This window comes from Branchiostoma lanceolatum, chromosome 16, assembly GCF_035083965.1.
Source record: "Branchiostoma lanceolatum isolate klBraLanc5 chromosome 16, klBraLanc5.hap2, whole genome shotgun sequence".
Classification (NCBI taxonomy): Eukaryota; Metazoa; Chordata; class Leptocardii; order Amphioxiformes; family Branchiostomatidae; genus Branchiostoma; species Branchiostoma lanceolatum.
Window position 1 is genome coordinate 3,764,947 of NC_089737.1, and position 12,862 is coordinate 3,777,808.

Consider the following 12,862-nt stretch of genomic DNA (forward strand, 5'->3'; position numbering starts at 1 on the left):
TCTAGATAATAAAGCTACTTACCAATAAGCGTACATTACTTTGATCTGTCTCGATAAGTCTCTTTACCGACGCTGCCTGTCAACAATGAGTGTATATAAAACATTTTGATCCCTCCTGCATTCTGTATGATTAGAGAATGATATGACTTTATTTTGTTTTACATTGTCTCGGGCATGCCCAAAGTGACGCAAAGCATTATTTCTGAACTTTCTGAAACCAGGGGAGGGGGAATTCAAATACATAGCATCCATGACTTGAGACAAAGCTATTTTCATTACATAACATTTTCCATGCAATTTACGTGTCTGCCACCTTCGAAGCAAGTTTTTATTTAATTTTGTTTGCTCCTTAAGCTTATTGCATGCATTGATCAAGAGACTCTGTCAAACTGGAATAGAATCCAAGAGATTTTAATGGCATCTCAGCCCATTTTCTCCCCGGAATGACCCCAGTCTACATGGCCCCACATTTCCTACAGGTGTTGCAACTTTGGCTCAAGATATCTACCACGCATTGAGCATTACTCATAGAGATGCAATATGACAGGGTGAATGTTGTATCGTCGGCAACTTGACTGCTTTTAATGTCGTGCTCATATCCATACATACATACCTTAACCATGATACCTTGTGGTAAATTAGTCTGCAGAATTTTTAATGCCAATATTTCGACAACTGAGATCAGAGAGCTGGAGGCGGACAGTCTGCCGAATATCACGTTGCACCCGAAAAAAGCCTGACTTCTTGCCCGAGTTTCTTATGTAACATTCAATTTTTCCATATACGCTATTCAAAAAAATGAGACAAAGTTAGGTCAAAATCAAAATATTTCAAGGGTTTTTAATGTACATTTCAAACAGCAGGATATTAACAAAGCAAATGGCTGGACTAGGATTGTTGAACATGTATTCAACATCATCTATTGCAGGGCCATTCTGACTGAAAAATGTAAATCTAAAATATCGTTGTTTTTTTGTTTCGTGAATTTATAATCAGTGTTTAAAAGGCGGCTACGAGCATTTACTGCCTGCTTTCTTGAAAAAAATAAAAGTTCAAGTAATGCTCTTTTTCGTGTGATAAGACATACGTTCCTTCTCTGTTGATTCTTTAAGAAACAAATTCACATAATAAAGTATGTGAACCCAAAATGTTAAATAGAACTCAGCGGAAAGTAATTTCGTTTAAATAGATTTCTTTGTTTTCATGGCTTTCAAGACCCCAAAGTATTTCTCTTTTTTTAGGGATTTCTCTAGAATACGTTTTCCATTAAATAGAAAAAAAAGTCTAGAATATAGAATACAACTAGCAGTCTCCTACCCTTGAAGCCACACTTAGATTTACAAGTAGCATTTCCAATCTCGTCAGCCTTCTATAGTGAACCATGCTGCAGGATCGAGAACCCCAGCGGGCGAATCTCTACAGGTCGTGAAAACCACTTCGCACGCCTACAACGCTGCAACTGGGAACTCTCAGACACTTCAAACCAACATGGAAGCAAGTTGGAAAAACTTTCGCAAAGCCTGGAACGCTTTGATCTCTTAGTTTGCGCTATGGTTTCATCTATACTGCCGAGGTAAAAACACATTTTCTTTTTTTTTTAAGGGAGGTGATGATGATTGTTGATATTTGATCATACTGGTTGTAATTGTATTAGATACGTAGTTTTGGATTTTATTTCATTGTTATATTATTTCCCTTACTATACGGATAGTTGCTTTTACACATTCTTCTAATAACTTGAAGATGGCCAAAAAGACGGCATTGACCTTTTCAACTTGGAACATTCAATGGAGTTGTTGTAGAAAATTCAGTGATTCTGAATTCCTTTTCCACGTTGATAAAGGCGACGTGATATGTATTCAAGAAACGTGGTTAGGTAGTTTCGTAGATTTTAACTTAGTAGGCTATAGTATTTTAGTAGTAATAGAACTAGGAACAAAATAGCTAAGCAAAATTCTGGAGGAGTTGCGATTATTTTCAAGAGTTCATTGCAAAAGGGCATTACAAAACTTGAATGTAGCTTACCTGACTCTATCTGGTGCAAGTTTGACAAACACTTTTTTGGCCTTGAAAACGATTTGTATCTCTGTAACATTTACATTCCCCTTGAATCATTTCCAAAATCTTCTCAAATTGATCCTTTTGATGCTTTGTCTAGCGATTATTGCAAATTTTCAAATTTAGGAGACCTTGTTATTTTAGGTGATCTAAACGCCAGAACAGGGGCAATTACAGAAACATACTTTAATACCAATATCCCAGATGTACATACAGCGGATGTAGTCGCTAGTCTTAAAAATAGAAATAATAGAGATGCTAAAGTTAACAACTATGGTAGATGCTTACTTGACTTATGTTATCAGTTGATTTAACTATCTTGAATGGAAGATGTGCTGGAGATTGAAAGGGAGATTTCACATGCTACAATTACAACGGGTCGAGTGTTGTTGACTATTGCATCAACATCAGTCAATGCTTTCTGATATTCAATATGTCAACGTTAGTCCAATTTCACAATTTTCTGACCATTATCATATTTCTTTTTCCTTGGCAACCAAACAAGCCTCTCTTATCATAACAGGGGAGCATCCAGCTAAACCAGAACCTATATCATTTTTTGGGATGCAAATTCAAATGAATTGTTCTCGGCAACTATAAATGTCACTAACACAAATTACAAATTAAAAGACTTTTGCCAAGAAAGCTTTTGTTCAGCAGAAAGTGCTGTCACACATTTTACAAATGTTTCATTAGATGCTTCAAAAAATTTCCCGAAAATTCGGCGTACAAAACAGGCCAAATAAACTACAAAAATAAAAAAGAATAAAGTTTGGTTCGATCAATGTTGCTTGTCGCTAAGGCGGAATTACTGTCCAAGTTAGAGCATTAAAATGAAGAAAAAAAAATCCCAAAGAATTTTGGTCTCTATTTGGCTTTCTTGAAAAGGAAGTTAACGGAAAACAGATAGAAATACTTCAGACCCTGATATAACAAACTCAGAATGGATTGAACACTTAAAAAGTCTAAATAATTCAACAAAACACAAAAACTTTAACGCAGACTTTGAAATAACTATCACTGAACGATTAGAACAATCTGATAAAGATTCATTTAATTTACAAGACACTCCTTTTACCACAAAATACGTTCTGGATGGCAAAAAACAACTCAAATCTGGTAAAGCTTGTGCATGTGGCATGGATTCTATTTCCAACAACACGTTAAAACATGGATCTACTTCAAAACTGTTATGTCTCTCATTGGTTAACCTTTTCAACATTACTCTTTCCAACGGTATATTTCCGCTAAACTGTAATACAAGCATCCTTACTCCAATTTTCAAATCAGGTGACAAGGCCAATGTTGAAAACTACGGAGGCATTGCCCTTTCCAGTTGTCTTTCAAAATTATTTACCCGACTCTTGAATACTAGGCTACAACACTTTGTAGAAAACAATCATCTGTTGGCCAACACTCAATTTGGATTCAGAAAGAAGTGCCGAACTGCCGATAATGTTTTTATTCTAAAATCTCTTATTGAAAAATATACACAACAAAAGAAAGGTAAATTGTTTGTTTGTTTCGTTGACATGAAGAAAGCCTTTGACAGTGTTTGACGCGATGGATTATTTTATAAATTGTTACACTGTGGCATCAATGGAAATTTCCTTAACGTTTTGAAATCTATGTATATGAATGTCAATTATGCAGTTAGAGTAGAGAATGGTTTATCTGGATCTTTTGTATCAACTTGTGGTGTAAGACAAGGATGCAATCTTAGCCCATTGTTATCTAATCTTTCTATCAATTATCTGCCGCAATGTTTTGATAGTAACAGATGTGATGGTGCTGTCCTTACTTCAAAGTCTATCAACTGTTTGTCTTAAGCAGACGATCTTACTTTGGTCTCTTTGTCAAAGCAGGGACTTCAAAACTGCATCAATGCCCTAGAAACGTACTGTAACAACTGGAAACTATCGGTTAATGTCTCCAAAACAAAAGCTCCTGTTTTTTCTAAAGGTGCTACGAAGAAAATGTCAAAAGAGTTCTTTATCTATGGTAAAGAAATAGGAGTTACGGACAGCTACACTTATCTTGGTATCCCACGTACGTCCTCAGGTAAATCTAAAACAGCCCGAAAATTTCTGAAAACCAAGGGTATGAGAGCTATATTCAAATTAAAATCACTTTTATCATCGGAAAATATCCCAGTAAGACTAGGTAAAAATCTTTTTGACAAATTTTTTAAACCTATCCTTTTGTATGGATCCGACCTCTTATTTTTGATCATTCCTCCAAAACAGTGAAACTTATTATATCGAAAAACATTTCTATATCTACTCCCAGATACATGTTTTCCTTTTTACTTGGAAAACTCCAATTTGATGAAAATTTACCAGCCGTAATTCGAAAGATTACTTGTTCCGATTTAACTGATTCTTACATCGTTAATTTTGAAAGAAGATCAGACAAAGGCATGTTTCTAAAATTAACGTCTAAGCTCACTCTAGAAAATGATGGGTTTTCAGTACTTTACATACACCGTCCGTTGGATATACCTGAATTTGACATATTGACCTACGTTTTCAAAAAATTCTACTAGGAGTACATTCAATATCCTCCAGCGGCGGTGTACGAGGAGAATTTGGAGCTTTCCCCATCTTGTTGTCTGCCAAAATTCAGCTCATAAAATATTGGCACCGTTTGGTAAACTTACATGAGGACTCTCTGCTTCACGAAGCATACAATGTTGTATTTTCTAGTGATCATTACTGGATTAATCATGTTAAGGATAGTCTCAATTATCACGGCCTTGGATATATATGATTGAATCTTAAATGTTATAAAGTAGACTATTAAACACCAACTCAACTGCAGACTACAGGATGCACATATACAATAGTTGTGTCAGCAATAGCTCAAAATTTCCCTTCTTCACCAATCCAAAAATCAGTATGTACAAGAAAAATATCTTCATGATGTGAATCATGTTGAAATCCATAAAGCGATGACAGTTAAGAATTATTAACCATAGATTGGAGCAACAGGATACTTAAATGTAACTCCTAACAAAATATGTTGCCCATTCTGCCCAAATCGAATTGAAGATGAGTTTCACTTTATTATGGAATGCTCTAAATATGATGCCCTACGCGATAATTATTCACCTAAGACACTCAATGCTACAGATAGATGTAACTATATCTTTAGATGCAACAGTTCACACAGTGTTAAAATAGGCAAATATATAAAAGATTGTTTTGTTATTAGAAAAAATTAATGATACTCATAATTAGCCAAACTTGAATCATGTAAAACCTAAGATAGTCATTTTGTTGTAGGGAATAATTTTATTCCATACTTTATCTTCTTCTTTGTTAACTGTTGTTGTCGTACTTTGTACCTGCTACAATATTCGTACAATAAAGTTCGTCTTTAACCGAAGCAAGACCTACATGGGTGACATATTTGGTGTTTTTGTACATTTCTTGTCATTGTTTGCATGGTTATTCCTCATTGGTAATTTAAATGACACCCTCTGTGACGTTAGACTTAAACTACCTGCCAGTTTTCCATGCAATTTCCTGTCATATAGAAATATTGAACTGCGTAAACACGGACAGACACGCCGACAACAATAAAGAGAGAAGAAATACTTAATAAACTTGCATTTTACGGTAGGTAAACGGGTTTTGTGTAAATGTTTTGCTTTGGAGGATGAGATTGCACTGTTGTATTATATCTGATTTGAGGTTCTTTATTTCTTGATTTGATTGTAGGCTTGTCCTCAAGCATCATGACATACAACTCAAAACCCTCAAGTATAAGAAATGTCAATACCTTCTTCTGAAGCCTTGTTATCATCCGTTCCACCTGTACTTTAATCCAACATCCCAACGTAGAATTTCTGTCATGTGACTCATTCTCGACAGATCATGTTCATTTGTCTGGTTATCTGTAGCGCCTAGCGACAGTCTCTACTGGTTTTCCCACAGACCACATCGGTACACACTTCAAGTCTGGTAGCCTACCCCGACTTGTGGGAGGGGGCGCTGTAGACATCGACTGCCTTTCAAGGTTTCAAATGAGTGATTGCGGCATGAAATGCCCTCTCAACGCATGATCCAAGAAATCTTTAAGCTTCCTGAGTCCCAAAATTAAAGATGCTCAAGATCTACCTGTACGATAACCTGGTAACCAACCCTATCGTGGGCTTGTCCGTGACTAGGCGGGGCCACGTGTGTTGTCCTCCTGCCGTGTTCAATTTACACGCTGCGGTGAGGTTTGTTTTCTGGCCTTCCTACACTGTCCTTGGGAACCATCCGTCACGTAGACCACAAAACCGGTATTTTAGGTCAAAAGGTCCCAACCGTCGCCAGGAGAATTAACCACACCTAAACTAGTATATCAAGATCTACTTCGTAACTTGCTCACTGCTTAAGTATCGCATGTGGCAACCGAGAAGACAAGTGTATATTCATAATGTGTATTTCACATGGCATGAAAACGTTACAAAAGAAAATATTTATCGATGATACGTAAATCATATAAGAATGAATACATTTTGTATTCGGCTTATTTCAATGTTGCTGGTTAGTTTTTATAACTGACGTGGTGGACATTAACTGTACACATCGACTCCAACATACGTTGGTCTTTAAATATTCACGGGAGTGTAAATTCCATACATGGAACATAGTCTTATATAACTCCTGCCAAACGGACCAAGAAAGAGAAAAAGACTTGCTACGTGTCGTAACATGGCGGGCGAGTTTGGTTAATATACTTCTGTGAAGGTGCCAGAAAGCAGGTAAAGTAGTAGAGCCGCCACGACGCCTGGCGGAACGCGTGAAAGCCGCATTGCGTACAGGACAAGTTAGTACTTCAAGTGCATCGACTTCCGCTAAAACCATCATTATGGTAACATTATAACGTTACTGTCGATAAACACAATACCTTCGTTATCATACGTGCATGCCTAGATGCCAATTGATATATTCCACGATCAGTATATCGTACACATAAAGACAATTAGAGTTTAATCAAGTAATACAACCTGCGATATAATACTTGATGTAGGATCTAGTTAATACTACAGACATCGTATAGTTACTCTTCAGAAATTATACGGAATATTAGTGAAATCGGGTGGTATGTAAGTTATATGTAATGGGCTTTTATCGTCATATCTTCCTAGTGAATAAGTTCTTTCTATCAGTCAATTGCTCTGTAGGCGCCCTCTGAAACAGCAATCTTCCCGAAAGAACAAGACCTAGAGTTCGGCGATCACATACCTTCGCCAACTGGTGTTATTTTGTATGAATAGTGTGTTTGAAAGGTGTGTTATGGATTAAGGGACAGGTTTGTATGTGGTGTATGTGTTGGTAACTGTTATAAAGGATTTTAAGTTAAGGTATAAAAGTTATATTGTTGGAGAGATGGCTTAACCAATATGTTTTGGATTTGTTATGTAATGGTTTATGTTGAGTTGTGCATGTTACTGTTTGCGGTTGTTGTTGTGGTGGAATTTGGGAACTTAGCATTGACGGAGGAACCTGATATTAATTCTTTATCGACAACAATACAAAGGCACATTGTAACACATGGAAGGAGTTGGAAGTAATGTATAAACATGGTGACTAATATGTAAAATGTTTGCAAAGCCAAATTTCAGGAAACGTTTGAATATGTGTCGTACAAAAGAAAATCACAGACACATACCACATGTCAATTATTACATCTATATGCTAGCAAAGGCTGCCTAAGAATACGCTTGTAAGTATAAAGCTCAAGTGATGAATGTACACAACGACTTGAATCTTCTTTATCTAATCAAGCCTTGAATTTGTGAAAACTTGCGAAATGGGGTGAACTGTTATGTTCACTTTGTACAAAGTAAATATAATAAGTGTAGTAGAGATACAGTATGTCTGGCGTACTGACAGTACCATACACTATCTTATGTGGACCTATGCTAATGGTGTTTCCTCTGTCGCTCTAAAAATCCAATTTGCATACTTACCATAATGAGACTGGTACATCATAGTGTGGTCCCTATTACCGTGTGGGCATAATCATGATGCGCTTGTTTTCTATTTGCACAACCACATTTTTGTCGGAACAGAATGATCTATAATATAACCAGCTGCTATGTCGCGTGCCTGTGAAGCCGGTGTGTTACACCGAAGGGTGGTTATACGAGCTATATTGATATTGATACACCAAGAAGGGTTTAGGGTCATGAAGATTTCGCATTGTCGAGATCGTTTGTAACTTGTAAATTTAAACATTTAAAACCACACGACTTCTCTAGCCCATATTACTATCGGCTGTTGCTGAACTATTATAAGTATTACACACTTACATCTTAATTGTAATTGTGTGGATAATGACTAAGCAACTGTCTGAAATCTTTTTGTTTGATTGAAAGAACAAACCAGGAGAAGAGGAGGCTGGCGTAACAATTTGACACCAGAATGTAGAATACACTACCGATATGTTGACCCCAAAATCCCAGTTGTCACAATGTCCATATGTCTGAGTGTCCTCGTGCGTAGTTCGTTATCACAAACTGAAAGGGAATTTCAATTTTTCCTCATTAATTATGTTGCGATGTGATGTTCATCATCACTCAACCTCTCTACTTGCCCAAAAGAATCAAAATCCAACAAACCCTGCTTGAGTCATCCTCCTCCAAAATCTTAGATGAAAATGCCTACTGCAGTGCAGTAGGTAGTCGCTAGGAAACCCATTATCAAACTTGACCAAATTTTAGCACGATCCACCAAATGCCTCGTGAGTTATGACGCCAACAAACAAACAAACAAACAAACAAATAAACAAACACAAAAGGTCCACTGCAGTACTGATTGAATCCATCAGAAGACCCATCTTCGAACTTGACCTTCGTCTTTACAACATAAACTTACCTACTAAAAACCATTAACATCCGTCGACGGCATCAAGAGTTATACCGCTAACACAAGTCACTCCACAATTTCGACCAAAAACATTACCCTTCTGCCTACGGCGAAGGCAATAAAGGACGTATTGTTCATAACGCCATGTTCGCGTCAATGTTGATATATTGATAAATAATTGAATTGAATGAAAATCGGTCGTCGTCGTAGGTATCTCCTTTTATGTTACAGAAGGTCAGAATATGGCGACCTGGCATCCGCGTGCTCCTCAGCGTATGTATATTTGGTGTGACCCCAGGTCATCGCTTATCTACAGGTAAGTAGCCTTTGTCATCAAGGACCTTGTGTATAAACCCTGGTCATCAAAAGACTCGACCGCATCTCAGTTATATGTACCCCTTGCACTCTCACGCACCCAAACTGACGGATCGATCTGACCTTCGATCTGCAGCTTCAATAATAGTATGGTGGCTGCAAAAATGTATGCCCACGAAATCTCATGGTTCCTGTCCCTGTGGCATCCAATCCGTCTTCCTCTTACACACACACACACACACACACACACACACACACACACACTAACATACAGACACACACACACACACACTCACACACACACACAAACACACACATAGCAACACACACAGCAACACACACATTCAAACTCACACACACGCACACACACTCACACACACACACAGACACTGCACGAAATGGCCACGTATCCTGACGGATCCGACGTATCCGGAATCGGGCCTCATGGCGTTTCCGAGCGAATCCGGAAAAATTCCAGTTCACTGCTCGGATGCTGAAGTGCCCGCAGATCCGACCGATTCCGACGCCGTATTCTTCTGGATTCGTGATGCGCCTCGGATACCCGAAGATATTTGCGCGGATCCCTCGTTTTTTGATATTTGGAATGTTCGGATTGTTTGTATGTCGGTAGTTGCTTCGGATCCTGACGAATAAATACACACGGCACGGCATGATCTCATTTCCTGACGAATCCAGCAGATCCGGAATTGCGCATCATAGCAGATACGGAACGTTTCCGATTGGATCCGATGCACCTCAGATCAGACAATTCCGGCGCCGTATACGTCTGGATCCTTCATACGTTTCGGGTACAGATACGGAACGTTTCCGAGCAAATTCGGACAATTACCAGGTACACCTCAGATCCGGCAATTCCGACGCCGTATACGTCTGGATCCGTGATGCGCGTCGGATACCTGAGGATATTTGCGCGGATCCTTCGTTTTTAGATATTTGTCAATATGGCAGAGATGTTCGGATTGTTTGTCGGTAGTTGCTTCGGATCCTGACCAACAAATACACACTGCACGGCACGCGGCATGATCTCAGATCCTGACGAATCCAACAGATCCGGAATTGCGCATCATAGCAGATACGGAACGTTTCCGATTGGATCCGATGCACCTCAGATCCGACAATTCCCGCGCCGTATACGTCTGGATCCTTCATATGTTTCGGGGGAAAAAAACGGAACGTTTCCGAGCAAATTCGGACAAATACCAGGAACACCTCAGATCCAGCAATTCTGATGCCGTGTACGTCTGGATACGTTTCGGGTACAGATACAATATCTACTCGGATCTTTCATTTTTTTTATGTATTTGCCAATATGTTAGAAGTTCAGATTTGCCAATATGTTAAAAGTCATGAGCTGTCTCGGATCCTGACGTGTACGGAACACGGATTCGTGTCGGATATCCAAATTACCCACAAGACACTTCTGGGCGCGACAAACGTTAACGGTTTTCTTTCGGTTAACAGCATAGACAAGAACGGCGTTTCATCACCTTCTGTGCTTAACATGGCATCGCCAGAGTCTACCATGGTCGACAAGTGATTTTTGAGTGGCTTGAGAGTCGAAGGAAATTCGGTGTAAACTTAAACGCACGGAATTGCGACGTTGTCTTCTTCGTGCATGCAATATTCGTCGCCCCCCTCCCCCCTTTTAAACGCTGGTAGGGAGTTGATTCATCATATAGAGGGACTGCCCTTTGGTAAGTACAAATTGAAAAATTCCCGTTTCTAACTAGTTTTGACGTCAGTTATCCTCCTATTGTGGCTTGACATATCATCGCATTCGCATGACCATAGGAATTCTCCAGTCGACGTGCCCTTTTACGGCGTTAGGATCTAGGAAATTTAAAATTTTAATTTGTTAATTCTTGCCAATGGTCAGCAGACATGTGTGTCTGGTTAACGTTTCAGATACAAAATAGCAAGCAGTGGAGGGAAAGATAATTAAAGATATGGAAGGGAAGAAAATGTCATAAGTATTTGTCCCACAAAGATCCCACAGTTTGTGGATAGTGAACTAGAACTTATAAGGAGGCAGTAGTGGGCCTCAGTGATTATTTCATTCAGTTATAGCTGTGCATGTTTGATCAATATCATATTCAAGTTATAGATGTAAGTTTTGCGTAGTCAATTCAATGATGCCCAGATTCATTTTTTTTACACATGCGAGTATGTGATATGTTTAATATTTGTCATTGTTTCCATTTATATATATATATCCAGTACAGCATCGGCAGATACTTCCTTCACAAAAGCAGCACATATTGTGAGGACCTTGGCTGGGAACAAAGCAATCAACTGTCAGATGCTCAGCTGCTGAGTACCTCAGGCTCCTTTGGTAAGTCCATCATCGGTACACTTCAATGTTAGCTGAGAGAGGCATGATGGATATCCATTGTCCCGTGTTTTTTTGTAGCTGCTGTGATGAAACGAAGCACATGTCAAAATCATGTGACATGTTCCTTAAATACGTGAATTGATATTTATTCATCATTTGGTTTTATCATATAGGAACTGGTTCATCACAAGATGGACTCCAAGCTGAGTCCAACGTGCAGATACAGAAGAAATCAGCCTTGCCTGTACCTTACCAAGAGTGCATGGAAGAAGTGAACTCAGATGTAGTCAGAGAATGGGGAGAGGACGATTATACACATGCAGTTCCACGGCATATGCTACTTACGTTTAAAATGTGGCGTGCCATAATGGGAGTTCTTCAGACAGTATAATGTTACTTTCTATTTTCAACCTCTGTATTTGAAATAATTGTATCTGATGGCTTTTAGACGAAGAGCTGGCCACAAATAAGGCTTTTATTACTTTAGTGGAATATTTAGAATATATAGATAATTTTGGTCCAAGGGCACTATACAGTAGTAAATATTACCACAATGTTGTGATGGTGTTAATTGTAATACATTTCATAATTTTTCAGAACATTGTGCTTGCACAACCCCAATTTACCGACATTAACCTGCATATGCAGTGGTGCTTTGAGTATGTGGATGTCCCTCAGCCTGTCTCAAATGAAATGGATCATTTAGCCACATAGTACTTCCGTTTTGTATTGTATTTGATAGTTTTTGAACTTAGAAATACATTATGTTGAGATATGAAATGATACATATGTTACATACAGGCTTTCCCAAACTTCCTGTCATTCAAAATGATGTTTTGGGTATAGTTAAATTAGGAATGCAAGCACAAAGTCGGATCCGTTACGGATTCGTTGTTGGGTCCACCTGTATCCGTCAGTATTCACCATTTTCTTCAAAATACAGAAAAATCCCTGTACGCATCCGTCAGGATCTGTGGCATTTCCGTACAGTGTACGGCTCCGTATTCGTCGAAAATCCCTTACTTTCGGATTCTTCAGGACATATTCCATATACCGGTGCGGAAATAGTCGGATACGTTACACGAATCCGCATGTATCCGTCAGTATCCGCCAAAAATACAGCAAAATTCCTGTTCGTATCCGTCAGGATCTGTGGCATTTCCGTACAGTGTACGGCTCCGTATTCGTCGAAAATCCCTTACTTTCGGATTCTTCAGGAAATATTCCATATACCGGTGCGGAAATAGTCGGATACCTTACACGAATCCGCATG

General features: G+C 38.7%; 1 long non-coding RNA gene across 1 annotated transcript; it reads left to right on the forward strand.

Moving 5' to 3' along the window:
* The first annotated feature begins 10,476 nt into the window (after positions 1-10,476).
* LOC136422007 (uncharacterized) lies at positions 10,477-12,383 on the forward strand. Its single transcript, XR_010753562.1, has 3 exons — positions 10,477-10,951; positions 11,510-11,589; positions 11,763-12,383. It is a non-coding gene; the product is annotated as an uncharacterized lncRNA (long non-coding RNA).
* The last annotated feature ends 479 nt before the right edge of the window (positions 12,384-12,862 follow it).